General features: G+C 40.2%; 1 long non-coding RNA gene across 5 annotated transcripts; it reads left to right on the top strand.

Moving 5' to 3' along the window:
• On the top strand, positions 1–26,391 carry LOC144313492 (uncharacterized). 5 transcript variants are annotated; one of them, XR_013379134.1, is made up of 5 exons: positions 26–141; positions 7,520–7,682; positions 9,517–9,596; positions 10,031–10,189; positions 12,570–14,284. It is a non-coding gene; the product is annotated as an uncharacterized LOC144313492 (long non-coding RNA). The 5 variants fall into 5 exon arrangements; XR_013379136.1 differs by lacking the exon at positions 9,517–9,596 and having other exon boundaries at positions 12,570–14,283; XR_013379137.1 differs by lacking the exons at positions 7,520–7,682; positions 9,517–9,596; positions 12,570–14,284 and adding an exon at positions 26,155–26,391 and having other exon boundaries at positions 1–137.

Here is a 26,391-nt window from a genome sequence, read left to right on the forward strand (position 1 = left end):
ATTGTCCCTCTTCCCTCGACCCCTGGTAACCACCATTCTACTTTCCAACTCTACAAATTTGACCATTCTAGATACCTTGAATAAATGGCATCATACATCTTTTTGTGACTGGCTTACCTCACATCAACATCTTCAAGGTTCGTCAGCACCATAGCATGTGTCAGAATGTCATTCCCTTTTAAGGCTGAAAACTATTCTATTGTATGTATCTATCACATTCTGTTTGTCTGTTCATCTGTTGATGACTATTTGGGTTGTTTCCACCTTTTGGCTATTGTGAGTAATGCTGCTATGAACATGAGTGTACAAATATCTCTTTGAGACCCTGCTTTCGATTCTTTTGGGTGTATGCCCAGAAGTGGAATTGCTGGATCATATGGCGATTCTATGTTTAATTTTGAGGAACTACCCTAATGTTTTCCACAGCAGCTCGGCCATTTTACATCCCCATCAATAACACACAAGTGTTCCAACTTCTCTACATCATCACTCATGCTTGCTACTTTCTGTTTTTTTCAGAAATAGTCATCGTGATGGCGGTAGGATGGGATCTTATTGTGGGTTTGATTTGCATTTCATAACAATTAATGATTCCAAGCATCTTTCCATGAGCTTATTGGCCGTTTGCCTATCTTCTTTGGAGAAACTTTTATCCAAAGACTTTTAGTCCAGTCTTTTATTTTTTAACTGGGTCTTTGTGTTTTTGTTCTTGAATTGTAGGAATTCTTTATGTAATCTGGATCTGAGTTCCTTCACAACTATATATTTTACAATTTTTTTTCTGATTCTGTGGGTTTCCTTTTCACTCTGTTGATAATGTCTCTTGATGCACAGAAATTCTAAATTTTGATGAAGCCCAATTTATCTATTTTTTTCTTGTGGCCTGTGTTTTTGATATCGTATCAAAGAAATCATTGCCAAGTCCAACGTCCTTACACTTTTCCTCTATGCTGTCTTCTAAGAGTTTTATAATTTTTGTTCTTACACTGAGCAATTTGATCAATTTTGAATTAATTTTTGTATATGGCCTAACAGAAAAGTCCAGCTGTATTCTTTTGCATGTGGATATCCAGTTATCCATCACCATTTATTGAAAAGACAGTCTCTTTTCCATTGAATGGTATTGTCTTCCTTGCAGAAAATCCTCAGACCAGACATGTGAGGGTTTTTCTGGACTCTGTTCTCTTTTGCTGGTCTTACATGTCTGACTCTATGCCAGTGCCACACTGTGTTGCTTACTGTAGCTTTGTAGGAAGTTCCAAAATCAGAAAATTAATACCTCCAACTTTGTTTTGTTTCAAGATGCTTTGGTTACTCAGAGTCCCTGATATTCCATGTGAGTTTTAGGATGGAATCTTATGTTTCTCAAACGCATAGTTGGGATTTTGAATCAAATTGAATCAAATCTGGAGATTGCTTTGGGTAGTATTGTTGTCTTAACACTACTGAGTTTTCCAATCCACAAACACTGGATGTCTTCTCTTGATTTATGCCCTTAACTTCTTTCAGCAATATTTTGTAGTTTTCAGTGTGTACATCTTTTACCTCCTTGGTCAAATTTATTGAAGTATTTTCTTATTTTTGATTATAATGTAAATGGAGTTGTTTTCTCTTTTTTCAGATTTTATTTATTTGAGAGAAAGAGAGAGGGTAAGAGAGAGCATAAGCAGTGGGGAGTGGGAGAAGCAGGATCCCCTGCTGAATAGGGACCCCAATGCAGGACTTGATCCCAGGACCCTGAGATCATGACCTGAGCAGAAGGGAGATGCTTGACCAACTGAGCCACCCACATGCCCCTAGAATTGTTTTCTTAATTTCCTTTTTAGATTGATCACTGTTAGCATATGGAAAAAAAACCTGAATTTTCATGTTGATCTTGTATCCTACAATGTTGCTGAATTCAGTTATTAGCTCTAACAACTTCTTTATGGGATCTTTTTGGTTTTCTATATATAAGATCAGAGTATCTGTGAAATGATATCATTTTACTCTTCCTTTTTCAATTTGGGTATCTTGTATTTCTTTTTCTTGCATGACTGACCCGGCTAGAACTTTCAGTACATTGTTGAAAAGAAGGGGCAAAAGAGAATGTTTCTGTTTTGTTCCTGATTGAGAGGAAATGCTTTGGGTCTCTCACCAGTAAGTATGATGTTTGTTGTGGATTTTTCATACATGGCCTTTACTGGGTCGAGATGGTCTCCTTCCAGTCCTAGTTTGTTGAAGTGTTTTTATCGTGAGTGACTGTTGAATTGTGTCAACTGCTTTCTCTGCATCAATTGAGAAGATCATATGTTTTTTTCCTGTATTCTGTTAACGTGGTGTAATACATCAATAATAGTCATCTGTCGAACCATACTTGCATTCCAGGAATAAATCCCACTGGGTCATGGTGTATAAGTGGTCATCCACGTTCATACGTTGATGAATTCTGTTTGTTAGTATTTTTTGAAAATTTTTGCATCAGTATTCATAGGAATATTGATTTGAAGTCTTCTTTTCTTGTAGTGTCTTTGTCTTTGGCATACAGTTAATGCTGGCCTCATTGAATGAATTAGAAAGTGTTCTCTCCTCTTCCTATTTTTGTAAGAGTTTGAGAAGGATTGGTGTTAATTCAGTTTTTAGTGTTCGATAGGATTCACCGGTAAATCATTTGGTCCAGAACTTTCCTTTGTTGGAATATTGTTGTTTACTAATTCAATCTCCTCACTAGTTATAGGTCTACTCAGGCTCTGTATTCATGATTCAGGCTTGCAGGATTGTGATTTTTCTAGGAATTTGTGCATTTCATGCAGGTTATCTAATTTACTGGCATACAATTCTTCATCATACTCTCTTACTGTTATTTTTTCCTCATAAAATCAATAGTAATATGCTCACTTTCAATTATTTTAGTAATTTGAATCTTTCCTCTGTTTATAGAGTCAATCTAGCAAAAAGTTTGTCAATTTTATTGATCTTTTCAGAAACTAACTTTTGGGTTAGTTGGCTTTTTTTTATTGGCTTTTTTCTATTTTCTCTCATACAAGTATAACCACCTCAGTCCACTTTTGGTTACTGTTTGCATAGAATATCTTTTTCATAATTTCACTTTAGCCTAGTTATGTCTTTGGACCTAAAATGACTCTCTGGTAGAAAGCTTCTAGTTGTATTGTGTTTTTGCAACCATTCTGCCAACCTATGCCTTTTGATTGGGAAGATTAATCCATTTACATTTGAAGTGATTACTGATAAGAAAAGACTTACTTTTATCATTGTGTTATTTATTTCCTGTGTCTTATAGCTTTTTTTGTTCCTCATTTCTTTCATTACTGTCCTTTTTGTGTTTGCTGATTTTTTTGTAGTGGCACATTTTGATGCTTTTTTCACTTTCTCTTATGTATATTTTATAGTTTCTTTGTGGTTTTCATGGAGATTACATATAGTATCCCAAAATTATAGCAATCTATTTTTAATTTATATCATCTTAACTTCATAGCATACAAAAACTCTGCTCCTTTACAACTCTATCCCGGACTTATTTTATGTTATTGATGTCACACACAAATTATGTCTCTCTGTATTGTGTATCTGTTGGCATAGATTTTTTTTAATGCCTTGTCTTTTAAAAACTATAAAAATTAAAAAGTAGTCCCATAAACCAAAATTTCAATAATATTGGTTTTTATATTTGCCTGTGTGTTTACCTTTCCCAGAGATCCTTGTATCTTCATAAGGCTTTGAGATTAGCATCCTTTTATTTCAACCTGAAGGACTCCTTTTAGAATATCTTATAGTACAGCTCTTTCAATAATCACCCCCTCAGCTTTTGTTTACCTGGGAATGTCTTAATCTCCCTTTCATGTTTGAAGAACAATTTTACCAGATATAGAAGTCTTTGTTAGCAGGATTTTTTTTTTTTCCAATCAGCACATTAAATAGAACATCCCACTGCCTTCTGCTGAGTAATTGGCATAATCTTTTGAGGATCCCTTGTACAGGATGAGTCACTTTTCTCTTGTTTTTTTCCAACATTCGCTCTTCATCCTTTTCTTTCAACAGTTTAATTATGTGTCTGAATATGTATCTCTCTGGGTTTATCTTACATGAAGTTCATTGAGCTTTTTCAACTTGTATTCTATTTTTTTACTCAAGCTTGGGAAGTTTTCAGCCACTATTTCTTCAGGAAAGTTCTCTTAGCCCTTTTCCTCTATCTTCACCTCCTGAGACTCCCCTAATGCACATATTGGTCCATTTTGTGGCCTCTTATGCTCTATTCACTTCTCTTAATTCTTTATTCTTTTCTGCTCTTCAAACTCAATAATTTCAAATGTCGTACTCTCCAGTTTGCTTTCATCCTGCTCCCTGCCTGGGTATGCTACTCAACCCTTTCATAAATTTTTCAATTCAACTATTATAATTTTCAGCTCCAAAATCTCTGGTTTGGTTTTTATGGTTTGTTTTGTTTTTATGATTTCTTCTCTTTATTCATAATCTAATTTTGTCCATATATCATTTTCCTGATTTTCCTCACTATTTGTCTTTGTTGTCCTTTAGCTCTTTAAGAATATTTAAAGCAGGGGATCCCTGGGTGGCGCAGCGGTTTAGCGCCTGTCTTTGGCCCAGGGCGCGATCCTGGAGACCCGGCATCGAATCCCACATCGGGCTCCCGGTGCATGGAGCCTGTTCCTCCCTCTGCCTGTGTCTCTGCCTCCCTCTCTCTCTCTCTCTCTCTCTCTGTGTGTGACTATCATAAATAAATAAAAATTTTAAAAAAAAAGAATATTTAAAGCAGTTCTTTTAAAGTCTTTGTCTAGTAAACCTAATGCCTTTCAGAAACTATTTCTACCACTTTACTTTCTCTGAATAGATCATGTTTTCCTTTTCATCGTGTGCCTTGTGATTTGTTATTGTTGTTGAAAATTGGCCATTTTTATCTAATTTTATTTATTGACTTACTTATTCTAGAGAAAGAAAGAGAGAGTGAGGGAGTGGGGCAGGAGAGGGCAAGAGAGAATTTTTTTTTAAAGATTTTATTTATTTATTCATGAGAGAGAGAGAGATTGAGAGTCAGAGACACAGGCAGAAGGAGAAGCAGGTTCCATGCAGGGAGCCCGACGTGGGACTCGATCCCAGCTCTCCAGGATCACGCCCTGGGCTGAAGGTGGCACTAAACTGCTGAATTACCTGGGCTGCCCAGAAAGAGAGAATCTTAAGCAGGATCAACACTCAGCTTGGAGCCTGATGCAGGGTCAATCTCACAACCCTGAGATCATGACCTGAGCCAAAATCAAGAGTCAGATGTTTAGGGGCACCTGGGTGACTCAGTGGTTGAGCATCTGTCTTTGGCTCAGGTTGTGATCCGGGGGGTCTGGTACTGAGTTCCGTGTCATGCTCCCCATGGGGAGCCTGCTTCTTGCTCTGCCTCTCTCTCTGAATAAATAAATAAAATCTTAAATTAACAAAGTCAGACATTTAACCAGTTGAGCTAGCCAGGTGGCCCCCCAAACTGACCATTTTTAAAAGGAGCTCTTGCTCCCTGTCTTTGCAGACTAAGTAGGGAAGTCCATAACTAATTAGCTAGGCATGCTCTGAGCCTGAAGAGAAAGCTTAGGGTCTTCTCAGATCTTTTCTGGGCATTAGTCTTTCTTGGGCCTGTGTGCATTTTTGATTCTCCTGTCTACAGAGCTGCCTTTAAAAGCTTTAATTTCCCTTAGAATCTCTCACCAGCTTCTCCTGGGGGTCTTAAGTGGTCTATTGTATGTTTCTACTCATGATCTCTTGATCCAAATATCCATGGTCTTAGTTTCCCTCCAGCTTCCCCAAGTAGCATCCATTGCTTCTTCCCACCTGAGATCCATGTTAGGTGAAACAAAGATGAGTTCTTTGGCAGTCCCCAGATAGGTGAGAATGTTACCACTGAGGACGGCTCTGCTCTCTCCAATTTAAGGAAGGGAATTGGGAATTAAGTTGCTGTCTCCTTCATATCCAGACCACACTGCTCTTGAAGAAGGGATAGAGCAAGGGCAAGCAAAAATGCCACAGGCTTTCCTAATGTTGTGTGCGTGTTTTCTTCTTAATTGGGTATTTCTTTGATTGCTATAGATCTTTGATGATTTTCCAAAGCTCCCACAAGGTTATATTCGCAAGTCTGTGAGGGGTTTTTTGCTTGTTTTTTGTTTCTTTGTTTTTATGTCTCCAGAGAGAACAAGGACTTGGAGCTTCCTAGTCTACCTTTTTGCCTATGTCGTCTTCACAAGAAAGTTCTTGTGGATCAGTCTTTGCCGAAAAAAATCACAGACATCTCAGGAAGTCACAGCCTTGAAAGACTGAATGAGTTTATTTAAACTTGGGCCTCAATAAAACATCTATGTAAATGAATGTTAGCAGGGCACCTGACTGGCTCAGTCAGTTAAGTGTGGGACTCTTGATTTCAGCACAGGTCATGATCTCAGGGTCAAGAGACCGAGCCCCATGTTGGACTCCATACTGGGCACAGAGCTTGCTTAAGATTCTCTCTCTCTCTCTCCCTCTGACCCTCCCCCTACTCACAATTGTATGTGCTCTTTCTCTAAAAATAAAATAAGATGAATGTTAGCACCAAAATCAAAGCAAAGAAGAGGGGCAAGGATAAGGCTCAAGAGGGATTGGTTTGTCTCAGGGAGCTGTTCAGTAGACCACTGAAGCATTTTTAAAATAGTTTTATTGAGCTTATGATTGACTCGTGACATTTTGACACATGTATCTACCTATGAAAGCAACACCACAATGAAGAAAACAAACATCCTTTGCATGCTAAAGTTTCCTCCTGGTCCTTTGAAATTCCTTCTATCTTTTTTCCATCCCACAACCCCCAGCATCCCCAGGCAACCACTGATCTGCTTTCTTTCATGATAGATTCACTTATATTTTCTAGAATGTCATATAAATAGACTCACACAGTATATATTCTTTCTGTCTTCCTTCACTCAGCACAATTATTTTGAGATTCATCTATGCTGTAGCATGTAATGATAATCATTCCTTTTTCTGGCTGAAAAGTGTAGTATTCCATTACACACAGATGCAACAATTTTTTATCTATCTATTGATAGATAGTTGGGTTGTATCAAGTTTTGAACTATTACAAATAAAGCTGCAATGAACACCATATAGACTTAAGCTTTCATTTCTCCTGGGCAAATAGGTAGGAGTGATCTGGCTAGACCATGTGATAGGTACTCATTTAACTTTTTAAGAAATTGCCAAATTATTTTCCAAAGTACTTATACCATTTTATGTTCCCACCAACAGTGGAAGAGGATTCTAATTCCTCTAAATCCTCACTGACATTTTATATATTCAATCTTTTTAATTTTAGCCATTTTAATAAGTGTGTAATGGCACCTCATTGTGATTTTAACTTGCATTCCCAAATTACTAGTGATTTTGAGCAACTTCCTGTGTCTGATTTGCCTTCCACATTGTCTTCCCTGTGTCTGCTTTTGTTCTTTTTTATTATTATTTTTGAGGTTTTTTAAAGATTTATTTATTTATTTTAGAGAGAGAGAGAGCATGTGAGCAGAGGAAGGGGCAGAGGGAGAGGGAGAGAATCTCAAGCAGACTCCCTGCTGATTGAGCCTGATGTAGGACTTCATCTCACAACCCCAAGATCATGACCTGAGCTGAAACCAAGAGTTGAACACTCAACTGACTAAGCCACCCAGGTACCGCAGTTGTTGTCTTATTATTCTTATTATTGAGTTTTGAGGATATGTGAATGTATGAGTGTGTGTGTGTGTGTGTGTGTACTCTGGATACAAGTACTTTATCAGATATGCAATTTCCAAATCTTTTCTCCCACTGTGTATCTTCTCTTTTAATTTTCTCAGCAGTATCTTCTGAAGAGCCAAAGTCTTAAATTTTGGTAAAATCTTGTTTGTTATTTTATGAATCATGTTTTTTATGTCAAATCAAAGAAATCTTTGATGACCTTAAGGTCAAAAAAATTTCAACCTATTTTCTTTAGACATTTTATAATTTTACATTTTACATATAGATCTGGAATCATTTTGAGTTAATTTTTTTTTTTTTTTTTTTTTTTTTTAGGTTGTAAAGAATAGAGTTTTTTTGTTTGGGGTTGTTGTTTTTCTAGTTTGTATATGGCTGTTCAATTGTTCTACCACCATTTGTTGAAAAGACTGTGCTTTCTCAACTGAATTGCTTTCCCATTTTTGTCAGAAGTCAATTATCCACGTATAGGTGGGTCTATTTTTGCACTCTCTAACCTGTTTCATTCACCTACTTTTCTATCTTACACCAAAACTGTTTCTCTTGATTACTTTAGCTTTTTAAAGGGGTCTTGGAATCAAGCAATGTCAGTCTTTTAGTTTGTTCTTTTGCATAGTTGTTTTGGGTAATCTAGGTCCTTTCCACTTCCACATGAATTTGAAAATCACTTTGTTGTTTTCTACAAAATGAAAACCTGCTGGAGTTTTGATTGGGATTGCATTAATCTACCTAGAGATCTATATAAATCAACTTGAAATAAAGAATATTGAGACTTCTAACCCATGAATATAGTATATCTCCCCATTTATTTAGATCTTTTTAATTTCTTACAACAATGCTTTATAGTTTTCAGCATACAGGTCTTTTATCACACTGAAGTATTTTAAACAGGAAACTGGTGTGGTCTTCTCTAATTTCTAACGTGGGATTAAGGGACTAGAAGAAGATGAGAGTGGGAACATGAAGACCTTTGGAGACTGCAGCATAGTCTACACAAATGAAGATGGTGGTTTGAACCGGAATGGTAGCGATAATGACGGACAAAAGAGCTGATGTGAAATTACTTAAGTTGAATCATATGGAATTACCACTTTTCGTGTGTGTAGGTCAAAGGAGATATAATATTGGCAACTTCATATGGTTCAACGTAATATTTTGGAGATAAGTCAGGATTCAGGACTTGCTGTGTTTATTCGATGCAAGAACCAATGAAAAGGAAGAATCAGGGGTGAATCTCGGGTGCTTAGCTCCAACAAATGAAGAGATAATGGTGGCATGTCCTCAAAGTATAAACACTATAAGGAAGTGCTTGAGGAACCAGGCAGCCCCATTCTCTCTGACTTTTTCTTTATTCCCAGTTCTTTTTTCTTTCTCTCCATCATCTTTAGCTTTTTAGGGAACACAGTTATCACAGGGCTACATGTTTACTTTTAAACATGTGTTTTTCCCACCCAGCTCCCTGTCTGACACTTTAATGACTTCTGCTGGCTTAGCTTTTCATGGGCATAGCATATAGAAAGAACATATTTCTGCGCACAGTTTGAGGTTCATGCATACTCCCTTGATTTTAATGCCATAGCAACATGCCCCCTTACTTTTTATTTCTCTGAGCCCGGCCCCTCATCTGGAAGGGTTCTGGGCCACATTTTCAAGCAATTTGGTGCCGATCATCGTGAGGCTCCTGCATTTATGAAGGGAAGGCTCGGAACGCATGCTTGAGTTTATACTCAAATTACTATCCTAAATGACTCCACGGGGGGTTTCTTTTAGGGGTCACTGAGAGCCAGAGTGGAATGTTTTTCCTTCTTCACTTTATCCCAGGCCTTGAGGCACAAGGACCATAAATGCAGGTAATGTGTTTTATAGCCAGATTCTCTAGGTTCATTTTTCCACCTCTCTCCCTTCCCCCAGTGATAGCCATGAAACTCACAAAGATGGCTGGAGACTTCTATTGTCCTACCCTATTCCTACAAAAGCTAAAAGAGAATTGGGTGGCTGGGCAACATAGCAGGGTGTATTTGAGGAGCACGACCCTTCCTATCTGTGACTCAGCCAGACATGTGATTACTCTCAAGACCAACAGAGAGGTCCATATTGAAAAAGAGGTTCTCATAAGGTAGTAACCTCCCCATCACTGGAAGTATTCAAGCAGTGCACAGACAACTGCTTTACAAAGGTGTGATAATTGATGATTTATGCATCTGGCAAGTTGAATCATAAACGTTTACGTGTCCCTATAACATAGACTTTTTTTAGCTAAGATATCCCTTCATTATTTCAACAGATACTTATTGGACACCTACTGTGGGGCTGGGAACTAGACCCTGAGAATACAGCAGTGAACGAGGTGGACACGGACCCTGCCGTTAAGGAGCTTGCCATTTAGTGAGAGGGAAAATAATAAGGAATTTACAACGAGGTGATGAAAATAACTGGCTATCAGGTATGAGGCCAGGGTCTTTGTTGTCCTTCTACAGGGTTATCTCAAAAATGTTTTCTGACCCTAGTAGGGCAAACTCTACCAATTATGAAATGCAGGTCAGAAAGTCTGCATAAATTTCAGCTTACACGGCAGTCACCTACTGAAGTTGGAACAGCAGCCCAGACCTCTCCATCTCTAGGGCCTATATACTTAACTAAACCTCTAGTAAGATTCTTACAAGACCAAGTTAGTTCTCAGGTCCTGACGGCCCAGGCCTCCATGTGCCCTACCCCCACTCTCACCCTGAGAAAGGTAAACACTACAGGTTTGCTCACTCCCTCTCTACTCACTCAACATACTAGCCCTCGGAGGCTTTCAAATAAAAACTATCTCTATGCCTTATGCAATTAAGTTGGCCAGCCCCTAAAAAAATTATAATAACACGTCTTACTTAAAACTTGAGACTTGATACTGGCCAGAACGCCCATCGTCATTTGAACGTGAAGAGCAGAAAAAGGAAGGCAAGACACTTTGTGGAGGTTCTCCCGTGTGCGCAGCCCTAGAAGGGGGTGAGGGTTGGGAGGCCGGAATGTGGTACCCAACTAAAATTCAAGATGTGCTGTTTGCCCCCGAAGAACTGAAAATCTCATTGCAGAGATGCAGAGGCCATAAGTTGAGGGTAGGCAACAAAGAACCAAGAAAAAGACTAAGATGGCATCATGATTTTCAAATCCTGGGTCTTGCTGTGTGTCTTTGGACAAGTTCCTTGCCTCTCTGGGTTTCAAATTTTGATCTATAACAGTGCTGTCCAAGAGAACTTTCTGCCACGAAGAAAGTGCTCTACATCTGCCATGTCAACAGGGTGGGCATTAGCCATACATGCCTTTGAGCTTAGGAAATGTGCTGAGCATGACTGAGGACTGAATTTTTAATTTTATGTAATTTTCCATTATTTTAAGTGTAAATAGCTCCAGGAGACTAGGGGCTACCACTCTGGGAAGCATAGGTCTAAAGAGTTGTGACTTAAGAGGCTTTGTCTATTCCATATAATATGTGGAGAGAAATTTTCAGAAATGGACATTTTTGCCTCTGGAAAAAAAGTATTAGTGAAATACTTGGGCTCTGGAACCAGGGTCCTACATCCCAGGTTTAACATTTCTGGTTCTGAGGCTCTGGACAAATCCCTTTGCCTTTTGGTGACTCAGTGTCCTAAATGGGGATAATCACAGACCCTCCTCACCGGGTTGGTATGAGGACTAAATGAGGTAATAGATGGGACTGTCTTAGAACAGAGCCTGATACTTGGTAAATACTCATTAAATGTAGCTGGATTTTTTTGTTGTCATTATTTGTCATCATTTATTTTTATTTATTCTTTTTTTGTTGTCATTATTTGTCATCATTTATTTTTATTTATTTTTATTTATTCTTTTTAGAGAAAGTGTGTGTGCACACAGGAGGGTGGGGGAATACAGAAAGAAAGGGAGAGAGAGAATCCTAAGCAGACTCCATGCCCAGCAGGGAGCCCAATGCAGGGCTCGAACTCACAACCCTGAGATCATGACCTGAGCCAAAATCAGGAGTCAGATGCTTAACCAACTGAGCCACCCAGGAACCCCTATCATTATTATTAATGGCATTCAGCATTATTCAGCCTCTTGGAATCTCACCTAGACCCCCTAGCAACTCACTCTTCCCCAGGGAGGCATCAGGAGTAGCCGTACTCTCACTTTTAGTTGCCAAATCCAAAGGATGAAGACTGAGTCCAAAGTCTAAGCTCACCCTCTGGATACAAAGAACATTTCCCATTTTAACAAATACTGAGAGTCTCCTCCTTTCGAACACCTGAGAAGACATAAAGAGAGCTTAATATCTTTATGGCATTGGCCACCCCGGAGATATTTGCCACAGAGATTAAGATTGTTTTGGGGTTTCTAGATTAAATGTTAAGTACTAATCAACAAGATAATGATTAAGATGAGACATTTAGACATTTTTATCTGGGAGATTGTCTTTCTGGGTCGTGAACAAAATTCACATGGGCCTGACAAAGAACACAGCATTTCCTTCTTTTCCTTTCTTTACTCATTGCCAATGCATTCGAGAAAGGAAAAAAAAAATCCTTCCAGTATGGAAATCTGTTCTTAAATTGGTTTGGATTCAATTAAATTTAATGGTTACCATGGGATTTGAGTGTATGGGCAACTCCCCGTGGAGCCTTACTGATGTCACCAACTCAGTATGTGACCGTGGGCAAGCATTCTCTTCGTTGGGCTTCAGTTTCCCCTTGAATTCACCAGGGATTTGGGCTGGATTGGAGAGTGGGTCTTTAAAGATCTTTTCAGCTCTGAGAGGCTACGTTTCAATGATACTCTTTCTTTTCAAATTGACAATATGACAGGGTCATAAAGGATTCATCATTAAACAGCATTTCCACTCTCCAGGCCCAGAAATGCACGGATCAGGAATCAAAAACCTCAAATGCCTCCAGGAGCCAAGCAGGTCACAGAAATGAGTGAACTGGGCTGAATAAGAACTAAAGGGAACTGAGGAGCTCACACCCCGTCCCAAGGATGCCATTGCCCTGTGTCCCTAGCTGATGTGACCACACGGGAATGTGGGCATATTTGGACAGATCTTCAATTTCCCAAGCAACACCAGAAGTCTGGATTTTTAAGTAAAACACCCAATTTTAAATGCTGGCTCAAACAAACAAACAAACAAACAAACAAACAAAAACCCCTTTGTGGGCCAAGCTAAGAATATGTGTAGGATAACGTACATATGACTGCATCCTCACCTCTCCCATACCAGCTATAGATGATTGAACCAAAAGGGCTTGAGTCCAGGACAGAACTTGGAAGGTGATTTTCAAAAGAAATCTAGAGAGCAGGCCAGTTCTTTTCATCAGACTCTTTCTGCTAAAAAAATCAACACAATGACCTTTGACCAAAATCAGAAAAGTCCAACCCAGACCAAAAACCAGCAGCAAACAAGATTCCTGCTAATTTCAGGGAGTTGGCTCTCTCATGTCAAGAGTTGACTTTCAGAGATCTCTATTGAACTCTATCAAATTTCCAGGTAACTGGACCCAAAATTTCCTGGGTCATCTTGAATTCCTGGGCAGCAAAGCAATCAAGAAATTCCCATTGCTGAGTCATAGAATCATGGTCCCAGAATTGTTAGGAAACAAACACCCAAAGGAGTGTCTGATTCCCTTCAAAACCATCCTGGAAATGGTGGAAAACGGGACCCCTCTCACTCCCGACCATAGCAGCCTGTCTTCGACCTTTCTAGCATGCATCACAATGTACGTTTTTAAAATATCTGATGTTTTTTAGTTTATGGTCTCTGCCCTCCACCCCACTAAAATGGAAGCTCCATGAGAGCAGTCAGGGACCCTGCGTTCTTCACAGCAGCCAATTTCAAATACACACCGTGAAATAATAAATTAATGATCGATCATCAAAGTTATATTTCAGTGTCCCCGGAGACAGGGAGCTATTACTTCCCAAAGCAGACAATTATTTCTTTGGACACTCTTGCCAAATAGAAAACTTTTCTAAAATAGATCTGAATCTACATAATCTCTGTTAGCTCCAGTTTTATCTCTTGGCGTCGTACAAGCTAAGCTTATATTCTCTTCCAACTCACGGGTTCCTAGATATCTAAACACAGGTGTCATTTCTCTTTTAATCTTGCTTTTAATCCAGGCAATACTTGTACAGTTCTGCAGTTTGGTCTCTTAAAGGGGGATAATAAGTGTTGGGGTTAGAAAAGAGGTAGGAAGAGGATTGGAGGTCAGTAAACTAGAAGTCCTGAATACAGGGCATACTTGACAGTCTCCCTGGCACTCTTGTTTTCGATGTGCATTTTAAAGCCAGATGATCCAGTTTTTTTTAAATGTGCATTTCTTTTTTTTAAGATTTTTACTTATTTATTCATGAGAAACACACAGAGAGAGGCAGAGACACACACAGAGGGAGAAGCAGGCTCCCTGTGGGGAGCCCAATGTGGAACCCAGGATCACGACCTGAGCCAAAGGCAGACACTCAACCACTGAGCCACCTAGGTGTCCCTAAAATGTGCATTTCTCAGTCATATTTGGATATATACATTGAAAATAAGCCTATGTCTTTGGGCCCAGTCATATTTCCATGTGACTATAACAGAAGGATCTGTCAGTCATGCTATGAAAGAATTATCTTGAGACCTGCCAGCCTTGAAACTCTAGGATGCTGGGAAGAACATCAAGCACTGAGTTTCTAACAATGGTGGATGCTGGCCTTGAATGAGCCATACTTTTCTGGTGTCCTGGGGAAAATTAATCTTTATGAAAAATAAGGCTATGCTTCTGTTAACAGACTAAGCCTGCTAGTTATCTGATAGAGTCTGGATGGGAAGCAGATTGGGAGGCCCAGCCAAGGCTCTCCTGAGACCAGGACATCAAGCTCCATTCTTAGCTAGAACCCACATGCTACTCATGAAGACTTTGCCCTCAGAAGGTCCAGTGCCCTGGAAGGGGAAACTTTTAAAGCACCAGAAAGCCAGAGAAGAAGAAGAAGAAGGAGTAGATAGGGCACGATGTGTGATCAGTTGAACCTCCTTATGAAGGAGAATAAATACAAGAATATGTAGAGCTGGAGATTGTATGTGCCTGAAAATCAGGCAAAGTTGTTGTTTTTTTCTCTAAAATTATTTATTGATAAGAGAGAGTTGGATTATATTTAAATCTGCTTAGAGTCTCTCATGTTGTAAAAGGCTCTCTCAAATATTTTATTTTGAACAAACAGTACTATTTCAGGAAAACAAATTAGCCTGAAATAACCTCGGCCAGCTGGTTGGGGATGCGGAGAGAGGTCACCTGACAGAATCAATAAAGAAAGAGGGCAAAGACATTTGAAACAGATTTAGTCATTCTTCCTGAGGGTATGACTTTATAAGAACAAGTTTTGAATGTTGTTGCAAACAAGTTTTGAACCATTGGTTCAAAAAGCAATATAGTAAGTTATTGGTAGCAGAAGATTAGGAACAGGTCTTACGCATTGGGATAAAATTTCCAATGATAGCATCATTCAAAGATTTAAAAAGTAGAGAATCTAGACACAAAGACATTTCATGTTGCTAAGAGGGTCAGTCCAACATGAAGATGCACCATCTATATACGCATCTTTTATAGAGCCCTCAAAATTTATGATGCAAAACCAGACAGAATTGAAGGAAAAATAGATATTTCTGTAATAATAGCCAAGGACTTAAATACCTCCCTTTATACAAGGGGTGGAACAATTAGACAGAAGATGAAGGAACTGGAATGCTATGACCCACTAGACCTCACAGATGTCTAATGGAATACTCCACCCGAAAATAACAGAATAATACACATTCTTCTCAAGTGATCTTAAAACATTCTGTGAGATGGGCCATATGTGTTAGACCATAACGCAAGGCGCAATGAATTTAAGAGGATGGAAATCCTACAAAATATATTTTCTAGCCATGATGGAATAAAATTAGTAACCAGTAATCAAAAGAAACTTGAAACATTTGTAAATCTGTGCAAACAACACTCTCTTAACTAAACAACGGGTCAACAAATAACTTACAAGAGAAACTGAAAAATACTTTGCGGCGAATAAAAATGAAAACGTAACATATCAAAGCTTATCCAAACAAATCCCTTGCTTGGATTCAGTGAAAGCAGTGTTCAGAGGGAAAGTTATAGCTGTAAATGCCTATATTTAAAAAAGAAAGAAAGACATATTTTAAATCAGTAATTTAAACTTTCTCTTTGAGACACTAGAAAAAGAAAAGCAAACCCAAAGCCAGCAGAAAGAAAGAAATAATGAAGGTTAGAGTGGAAAAAAATAAATAGAGAAGAGAAAAATCAGAGACAATCAGTGAAAAGAAAGATCGCTTCTTTGAAAAGGTCAACAAAATTAACAAACCTTTATTGAGAATGACCAAGAAAAAAAGTGAGAAGATTTCTTACTAAAACCAAGCGGGAAACAGGGGACGTCACTACTTACCTTACAGAAAAAGTGCTGTATCCATGCTTCTGTAGGTTTTAACAAACTGGTTCTAAAATACATATGAAAAGGCAAAGGAACTCAAAAAATCAAAAGAATTTTCAAGAAGAACCATGTTGGAGGACCACACTCCCTATCCTGTGAGGATCAGATTTCCTGGGTGGCCCTCTTGGATTCCCTCCAATCAGATCCCTCTGCATTCCTGCTGGAAACTGTGCAACACTTCAGCAGAGAACCCTTGTGATGTGCTTCTCAAAGATGCAGATGGCATCCTTTATTCTTACACCCCCAGGATCTAGTAGAATGCCCCAAACAGAGAAGATAGACGATAAATGTTATTTATTTTAATGGACAGATGAAGCATGGATGGATGGACGGATGGATGGATGGATGGATGGATAATGGTTTTGGAATCCTTTACCTGTGTACACATGGGTGAGGCAGTGTGGTTTCTTAGGTGGTTTAAGACAGAAGAAACACTAAATCAGAAAACCAGGAGACTTCCAGTTCTGCCACGAACCCCCTATATGATTGTAATCAAATTACTTCCTCTTTTGATCCCCTGTTTCACCAGGAAAATGTGTGAGTTTTACTAGATGATTTCTAAATATCATCTAGATTTAGGTTCTATTATCCTAGGGGTAACCAGATTCTTCTAGCCATGTCCAGGACGTTTAGCATTTTATGGAATTAACCCTTTAAAAGCTAAATTTAGGGACACCTGGGTGGCTCAGCAGTTGAGCGCCTGCCTTTGGCTCAGAGCGTGATCTCAGATCCGGGATCGAGTCCCACATTGGTCTCCCTGCATGGAGCCTGCTTCTCCCTCTGTCTGTGTCTCTGCTTCTCTCTCTCTCTGTGTCTCTCATGAATAAATAAAGAAAATCTTTAAATCAATCAATCAATCAACAAATAAATAAAAATAAAAGCTAAATTTAACGGCGTACTGATTAAATGTTTCAAAGTGGTCATAGCAGCTGAGTACCTACAATACTCTCTTTCAAAACTTTTTTGCACAACTCGAACTCAGTACCCTTCACACTGCTTTTATAGGAAATGTACATGGCCCTCAATCAGCGGTCACAACAGGTTCTTGGCATGGATAATTTGTCAGCCACAACAATGTCACTCTATAAATGCCCTAAATTCCATTTTCTGTTGCTGATGGAAAGGGCTATGCAATAGGACTTTATGGGGTGCCTGTGGCTTGACAGTCATGTGAGTGAAAGAAAAGGGCAAAGGTGGTCTCCTTTGATATTTAAAATCACAAGTTCCCCTGTAAAACCTGGACATTGTTTTCGATGTGCTTTAGCAAAAGAAAGAACTGCTCTGTCTTTTTTTTTTTTCTTTTTTTTGCCTCTTGGTTTTAAAGACAATCTAGTTCAAAATTATATTCTTTCTCAAAGATTTTCCTAACACAGGAAAAAAAAAAGCAAGCCCAGTCTAACTGCAGAATTTTAGCTCTTTTTAAATTGTGACCAAGACACCCACTCTATTTCTCATTCTGACTTCAACCACAAGAGATCTGAACAGGACTCAATTTTCACCATCCTTGTCTGGGCCAGCATGGTGATTTAAATATAATATTTAGGCACAAACTCTTGCAATCACTTAATTATCCCACCTTTGCAGTAACCCTAGTCAGTTTTGTACTGAATATTTTCTGGAATGAAAAACTGGAGGACCTGGGCTCTCCTCATTTGACATCCTAAAAGAAAAAAAAAAAAAAAAAGCACAATCCTTGTTAATAAAATAAAAAAGAATCATCCTTTAGTGAAAAGAGTTGGCCAATTTCTTTTTTTTTTTTTTTTTTTAAGATTTTATTTCTTTGAAAGAGAGAGACAGGACAAGCAGGAGGTGGGGGCAGGGAGAGAGGGAGGAATACTCCCCTTGCTAAGCAAGGAGCCAGACTTGGGGCTCCATCCTAGGACCCCGGGATCACCAGAGCAGAAGGCAAGCACTTAACCAGCTCAGCCACCCAGGTGCCCCAACAGTTGGCCATTTTTCCACTAGAACTCATTGTTCTAGAAATGTTATTGTTAAAAACATCTAGAACTGGGGATCCCTGGGTGACTCAGTGGTTTGGCGCCTGCCTTTAGCCCAGGGCGCGATCCTGGAGTCCCGGGAGTGAGTCCCGCGTTGGGCTCCAGGCATGGAGCCTGCTTCCCCCTCTGCCTGTGTCTTTGCCTCTCTCTCTTTCTCTCTCTCTCTCTTTCTCTCTCTCTCTCTCTCTCTATCATAAATAAATAAATAAATAAATAAATAAATAAATAAATAAATAAATCTTTTTAAAAAATGTAGAACTAGAATCTGCTTTTTATAAAGCATCAGTTTAGTGATTATGCAAAATGTTTTTCCCTTCAGTCACTATCAGAAATCCTTAAGCATTACTAAAAACACCTACAGGGACACCAGGGTGGCTCAGCAGTTGAGTGTCTACCTTAGGCTCAGGTCGTGATCCCTGGGTCAGGGATTGAGTCCCTGCATCGGACTCCCTTCAGGGAGCCCACTTCTCCCTCTGCCTGTGTCTCTGCCTCTCCCTCTGTGTCTCTCATGAATATATAAATAAAATCTCTTTTTAAAAACCTACAATTTTTATGCAAAATTATGATTTTGGCTTACCATTTCCCTAGTTTGATTTCTCGCAGAGAAAGACCTCCATTAGGCTAAAATGGAGGGAGAAAAAAAAAGATGTCTTTCTCTGACTTTCAAGGGAGCTTACCAAGAGGCCATCAGAAATCAATGAAAATGCATTCATTGGAGGATACAGATCCATGAAAGAATGCCTCTGTGTGTATTTGGTTGGTGACTTTGGGATATATTTTCAGAATTTCAACTCCAGCATACATCTCATACCAGGGGGCTGAGAATTTAGCTGGAGAGCAAGGTGAGCTCCCCAGTGCCTTACATACACCAGCGCCCTCACTGCATGCCTGAGTACAAATTAAAGGAGGGGAATTTGAATGTCTGGCTTCCTGGGAAATGAAAAGTCACAGGGTTTCTTAGCACCATCAAGCCTTGATTGCCCAGATCCATGGAAAGGAGCAGTGGCCCAGAACTCCAGGTGACACTGCCATTCCTTCCATAGAACCTTGGAGTACTTTACCTGTCCCGTGTTTTATTCGATCACCCTCCCTCTGTGACAGTCTCCTCCTCTGGGAGGAAATCATTTGTCAACCCTAAGGATGGATCCAAAAAAGAATCCTTTCAGTTTTGAGGAGTCGCCTACCAAACTCTGGATGCACCTTAGCATGTTATAGGCATGGGCAAATGGTAACATGAATGAATTAAAAAATAAGACAAGTTGAGCCTGGTCTCACAGATTTGGGAGGCAGAGGGTAGAGGGGATGGGGCCTGGCCATATGCCTAACACTTCAGTCCCTCAGCAGTCATTTCAGTTCCCCCCACAAGTCATCCTTCTATGCTTCCCAGTTAGGGAAAGGACACATTGATGGCATCCCTCATATTTATGCCATTGCTTCTCAAAAAGGTTCTGTAATTTCTTACCATCAGAACCCAAATACCATCCCAGTTCCATGATAGAAAAGATAATCCTAGCAGATAGGCAGATTCTGTACAAAAAAAAAACTTAATAAGAGAGGTGAAAATAGATACATAGATGATAGATGGATAGGTGGGTGGATGGTTGAATGGATAGATGATAGATGGATAGATAGATGATACAAAATGGAAAGAAGGAAAACAGTAATAAAAAGAATTGAAGACTATGGTTTGCTGCCTAATGGGATTACAGAACATAAATCTTCTCCTATCTTGAGACTCTGTATTTCATCCTTGGCAAATTACAGAAGAACATATCCCTTCAATAAACTTTTAGTATACTCCACTATTTCTTTTTTTTTAATTTTTTATTTTATTTTATTTATTTATGGTAGGCACACAGTGAGAGAGAGAGAGGCAGAGACACAGGCAGAGGGAGAAGCAGGCTCCATGCACCGGGAGCCCGACATGGGATTCGATCCTGGGTCTCCAGGATCGCGCCCTGGGCCAAAGGCAGGAGCTAAACCGCTGCGCCACCCAGGGATCCCTACTCCACTATTTCTAGAGTGAAATACCCCACAGGCTGTAGTCTGGCTTCATTGCTAGGAGAGCTCTTCAAAAATACACATTCCCAGGACCCACCCCGAAGATCTTAACTATAGGTTAAAGGCGAGACTACCTCCATCTTCTTCTCTGGGTAATTTTATTGATTTGGGTGGTCTGAGAACCTCTGTTATAGGGTCTGCAAAAGAAAACCAAGCCATAGGGACTTCTGTCCCAGAGAAATGGAAATATGGTCCACTTCCTATTCTAACTTCAATGCATCTGAGGGAATGCTGGAGAAGGACTGGGTTGGAAGCCAGCACTGAACCCAAGCTCAGCTACCTACTCACAGGGACAACTTGGCCAAGCCATTGAGAGTCTTCTCAAGTCTAAAATGAGGCTACCACCAATAGCATCTAATTCCATGGGGTAGTTGGATGGGTGGAATAAAACTACATATAAAGTACTTGGCACAGGCCCTAGGACCAATTATGAGAGTTTTTAAAATTTGGATTATGTTGTTGGTATTCTTTTGGGGTCAGGCCCCATTCAAGTGTTGTGAAAGACAACAGAGAGGGTGTAAGTTTAGTAACTGATTACTAGTCAAGGAAAATATAATAGTAATAATAATAGTAACAGTCGGGAGCTGCTCACTCTGTACCAGGCTCTGTGCTTGATAGATTTTAATTTAATTTAACTTTTTTCACAGGGGGGTGGAGAGGGGGTAGAGGGAGATAGAGAGAGAGAGATAGAGAGAGAGAGAGAGAGAGAGAGAATCCCAAGGAAGCTCCACACCCAGCAGCACCCAACTCCAAGCTCCATCTCACCAACCTGAGATGATGACTTGAGCAGAAATGAAAAGTCAGACTCTTTACCAACTGAGCCACCCAGGCGCCTCTGTGCTATCAGTTCCAAACAGTAAGTTCCTCTTTCCAATGCTTTCATGGTGGCCCTTCCTGGGGACCAAACCGAGTGTTAACCGTGCTGAAGATAGTACTAAGAAACCAAGTAGGGACTTAGGCAAAACAGTGACTCTGGGCTTAGCTTACCTCTGTTTCCTTGGCTGGTCACCTTGGCCTGACTTCAGACACTTTTCCTTCTTAACCATGCTTGGGTCTTGTCCTCCCTCCCGGGAAAGGACTGATACACTCAGTTCTGGGGTGCTGTAAATGGCACATGGCCCCAAGAGAGATCGCCCCCCGTGGCCACTTGGAAATCTGCACATTTTCTGAGAACAAGAAGCCTTAAACCAAGGGGATTATCTCTGATTGAAGAACTGGGGATTTTCACAGATCAGATGGGATGGGCCACCAGATGTTGGCCCATCCACAGGAAGTGAGCACCTGCTGCCCCTAGAGGTACAGCACTCCCAGGAAGCCTTCTTATTAGTGCCTCTAGGCCATTTTGTAATGTAAACAACGAAGATGAAGCCAGTGGCTAGAGCTTAAAGAGCCCTTAAGGATCATAAAGTCCAGAATTCCCAAAGTACAGGATGCATATACAGGTATCCCCTGCTCTTCGAAAGCTCGAATTCACCACTTCACTTTTACAAAAGACTTACTTTAGTACCTGCTTTCAATACCTAAAAGAAATCTGAAGAGGATTTTTGCTTTTACGCCCCCCCCCAAAAAAAGGGCAAAAAATAAAAATTAGCATTCAGTGTTTGCTTCCCAAGAAGTGATCATAGAAGCAGTGTATACCCAGAGGAGCCAGAAGGGCCATGGCCAAGCTCCTTCCTGGAAACTCCAATCAGTGTCTCTTCATCTAGCCACCAGAGCTTTGAACTGTGTCTGCGAGCATCTGTGCTTTATCCTGATCTATTTTGTGCATCCCAGCAAGATGTGTCCTAAGGTTTCAGAAGAGCTTAAGAGAGGTTATTTGTTGGGTTTGCAGTCAAAAATGTTTCCATATAAATTAATAGTAATTGCTTCTTCGCTTTACTCCATTTCGGCTTAAGAAAGTTTTCATAGGAATGCTCTACTTTCAGATAGCAGGGACACCTGTAACACATGAGCCACAGTGATTGGCTGTACGAGCATATCGGGCCGTCACAAGACAACCTGTCAGCCCACATCCTGTCCCTCTGATGAGCTATAGAGAAAAAACAAGTCTCCAGGGGTCCTAGTGTGTCTTCTCTAACACTGGCCCATTACTGTTCTGAAGAACCACAGGTGGACCTGTGGCTCCGAACTCTTAGCAAGCCACAGCATTCGGTTAGAATTTAATAACAGATTTTTGTTTTATCTGCATCAAACTTATTTCTTATCCTACCTCCTATTTATGCCAACTGATTTTCCACCTGTGAAAGTGAATAAAGCTTCCTTTTCAAAAAAATGTTATTGAGCATGTAAATTTAGTGAGTCCATTAAGAGAAAAATATTGACAATATGACTAAGAATATGTGTTCATAGATCTGATAAAACTTGGAAAAACTGATAGACACACATTCTTTCATTCAGAAAACCCCCAGCAACCTAACCCAGCACTTTACTGATAGAGAGCCAAGGCTAGGGCCAAGGTCATTTGCTTGCTTGCGGGTAGCCAAATTCATGCTGAACATGCAGCCAACTCTAAGGCACGAGCAACTGAAGAAATATGATGTCTGGCTCTCGTCAAGCAGAATGATGGGACAGAAGAAGCAAAAGGCAAAGCCCCTCAAGGGTCTAAAATCTGATCAACAGTGAACCCGTGGTAGGAACCTGTCTGCAGGATTAATTCTGCTTCGGGAGGCAAAGTCCAGGGTATTAGCTCAGCTAAACCCTCAAGTTCAGGGCAGAAAATTTATCTATGGCTAAGATAGAAACATCTCAGGTCCAGTCTCCCTGACTCATTTGTTGGACTTTAGGAAACAACCTATGAATGTGTGAATGTGAACCAAAAGAGCCAATATGGGGCTCCATTTTTTACCAGTAGAGATTCATGGCAGAAAGAATGACTAGACTGCCCTGGACCAATCTTAATAGTGACTCCACGTGGTAGAGATAAGCAATTGTGGTATTCCATTGATTACCTTATCAGGTCTCTTTGCTTGGTGTTTGGGCTAGAGTTGACCACCTGGGATTAAAGCATGCTTTCTCAATTTTGGCACAATGGACATTCAGAGCCAGATAATTCTTTATTGTAGGAGACTGTCATGAGCACTATAGGATGTGTGGAGGCATCTCTGGCCTCTACCCAGGAGATGCTGAGAGCAGCCCACTTCCCATCCCCCAGCAATGTCCAAAAATATCTGTAGACATTGGCCAATGACCTGAGGGGAAGGTGGGGCAGTGTTGTCCCTGGTTGAAAACCACTGGGCCAACATAATCCCAAGAGGCTCTTGGACAATTTAAAGAGCGCGTAGTGGAAGTGTCAAGAGGGAAATATTGTATACATCTTGGTTCCAGGAGATGCAGGAGCTCAAGAAACGAATTGGAAAAACAAGAGTTTATGCTACAGGACTCTCTGGATATAAGTATAAAAAGTCTGGCATCCAGCCGGTGCTCAATATTTTAATTTCTTTGCCATACTGCTGGTCTTTGCATGTCTATTTCTTTCATAAGCTTTAAAAAAAATAATCATGAAGGTGTATATGTTCATTTCAAAATCAGAAAGTGAAACCAGAGCAGGAAAATTGAGGGAAAATCTCTTAACTGGGTGACGGGCATTAAGGAGGGCACATGATGAGATGAGCACTGGTGTTACACCATATGTTGGCAAATTGAATTTAAATTTTTAAAAATCTTCTCTTATATAAAATACTATGAAAACAGGACTGTGGTGGGCATCATAGCTTCTTTGCTTTTGTCAGTATGGTATTCCTTCATCTGCATATAGTGCTCACTTTTTCTTTGGGAAAGAGACAGCTTAAGACACCACTTGGTCTTAGCCACAGGGTGAGAATAGAATAACCAAGGCGAATCAAAGAGTCTTTCCTGAGAGTTTGGCTCTTGAATAGAGGTGCATAGGAACAGGTGTTAGGAGTTTGGCCATGTGGTAGTTGCCCTCGAGAAATAGGTCATAATTGAGATCACTAGAGATGTTTTGCATCTGGCTGGTAGGCATCTCATAATTCCTTGTTCTTGCTCCTTTTTAATTAAGCACAGGCTACTATTGGCAACCAAAGGACCCACAATTAAGTCTTTGAAACTCAAAGAGTGACACAGATTGAACCAGCTATAACAGGAGCTTTGGAAAATTAAATTCTATTCAACCAATCAGAAATATGTTAAGGTCAATGACATATACTGTGGAAGTAAAGTTATCAAGTCTCAAGGGAGCTTGATGTGGGGAGAGGCAGGTAGTATAGATGCAAAAGAAAAAAAATTAAATCAATATAGTCAGCACTGGACAACAAAGAGATGCATCCTATACAAAGAATCGCAAGGACATTATTCTACAATGGTTGAGTGTAGTCTGGTTCTTATATTAGGAGTGGAGTTTGTAAATTTATACAGAATTGTTGCATTGTACAAGAATTGACATCGTTCAAATCAAGCTAAGGAAGCTTGGTAGAGATAGAGAAGGAGAAAGAAAAAGAGAAATTGAAATAGGACAGGATGAGCCAGAAGTAGTGTGCAGTGTGATTCATGAATCATCCAGTGCCTGCCAGCCTCCAAGTCTTCATGCCCCACTCATGCCCCACACTGTATGAGCATCTTGCTCCAGTGTGACTTTATATTTTTCACACACAGCCCCAAAACTACTTAACCGTATGCTCAACTGATAGAGTGTGCTGTCTTCCAACACTGGAGGAAATTCTAAGAAGTTGGGATTTACTGAGAAAAGGTTAAAGAATAACTGAAATGTTTTGCTTTGAAACCCTTTGGTTTGGAGGAGTTTGGTTTTGCTTTGTCGGTTTTTTTTGTTTGTTTGTTTTATATTTTACAGTCAGGATCTATGTCAGTTATTCCTTATTTGTCCTGGTAGAATGGGGAGGGTTGATCTGTGCTCATGTCTTGTTACCATGCAATTCTGTAAGCTCAAGGCTGCTTGAAAGAAGAGTGGATTCTCTGTCTTGGGCTCTTTCTCTGGCTTTGGAAGTGGGGAGTGGTAGTTTGCCAACTCCCTGGAAACCTTAGTTAATAGCAGACAGGGAGTCAGTAGATGGACATGGCTTCCTCGGCTTCCAGAAGCTTTCACTCTACATTGAGTGTTCTGCTCTGACTTCCCGAGTCCTCAGTGGGAGGGAGTCCCATGTATCTGTGGTGACGACTCCTCCTGTATTTGACTGGCTGCTCTTCCCTGTCCCGTTTATAAACCCTGTGCTCTCAAATTCTTCTCTTGGGATCTACTTCTGGAAGAACCCAAATCAAGACTCCTGGCATTTTTAACATCTATGCTTGTGACCTCACTGCTATGCTCCAAAAAAGGAGAGCTTAGTCATTTGTGAGAGTCAAAATCCAGCCAAGCATTGCCTACTGGGTCATCTTCTCAAATAGAAACCATAGATATGCTAACAGCCTATGGCTTTTTGAGGGCCTGCAAAATGTTTGCAACCCTAAACAAAAGGCACTGGCTCCCAAATATGAGAGAAATCTGTAAAATCAAATGTAATGTATGTTTGACTAAGTGTCTACAAAATGTAAAATGAGGTCAACTAGTCAACCACACCTCAAACAGGTTCGTGTGCAGTTACAGATGAATTATAATGAATGTGGGGATGTGGGTATTTTCAAGCTCATGATAAGTAAGGCAGAGCCGGAAAAGCATGCTCCTGGACGATGGACGTTTACCCATCCTGGGATTGAGACTGAAATCCTCATGCCCAACATGATACTCAGACTCTTCAAAACAGAGGCCAACATGTCTCTCCTGCTCACCCTGCCTCCCCCTGAGTTATAGATCACTATCTGCAGACAGAAATCTTTTCTGGGGAGAAGGTGTCACCAACGTTCAGAATCCAATATTTGCCCTGGCTTTGTTCTGCCTTCGCAGGAATCCATACTTTGAGGCAGTTCTGAGGGAGTCACAGTCTTCCCTGCGGATTCTGACACTGCTGGCCCCTCCCCCACATTAGCTTGCTATCCAAATGTGACTCAGAAGCAGGCGAGGCTCAAGGGGATCAATGACAGCTCCAATCAAAGCCACCCAGATAGGCTGTGGCTGACCGCTCCTTGATATAAAAGGTGTTTTATTTCTCATCCCTTTATTTTTGTCACTGAAAGAATGCTT

This window comes from Canis aureus, chromosome 5, assembly GCF_053574225.1.
Source record: "Canis aureus isolate CA01 chromosome 5, VMU_Caureus_v.1.0, whole genome shotgun sequence".
NCBI classification, from domain to species: domain Eukaryota; kingdom Metazoa; phylum Chordata; class Mammalia; order Carnivora; family Canidae; genus Canis; species Canis aureus.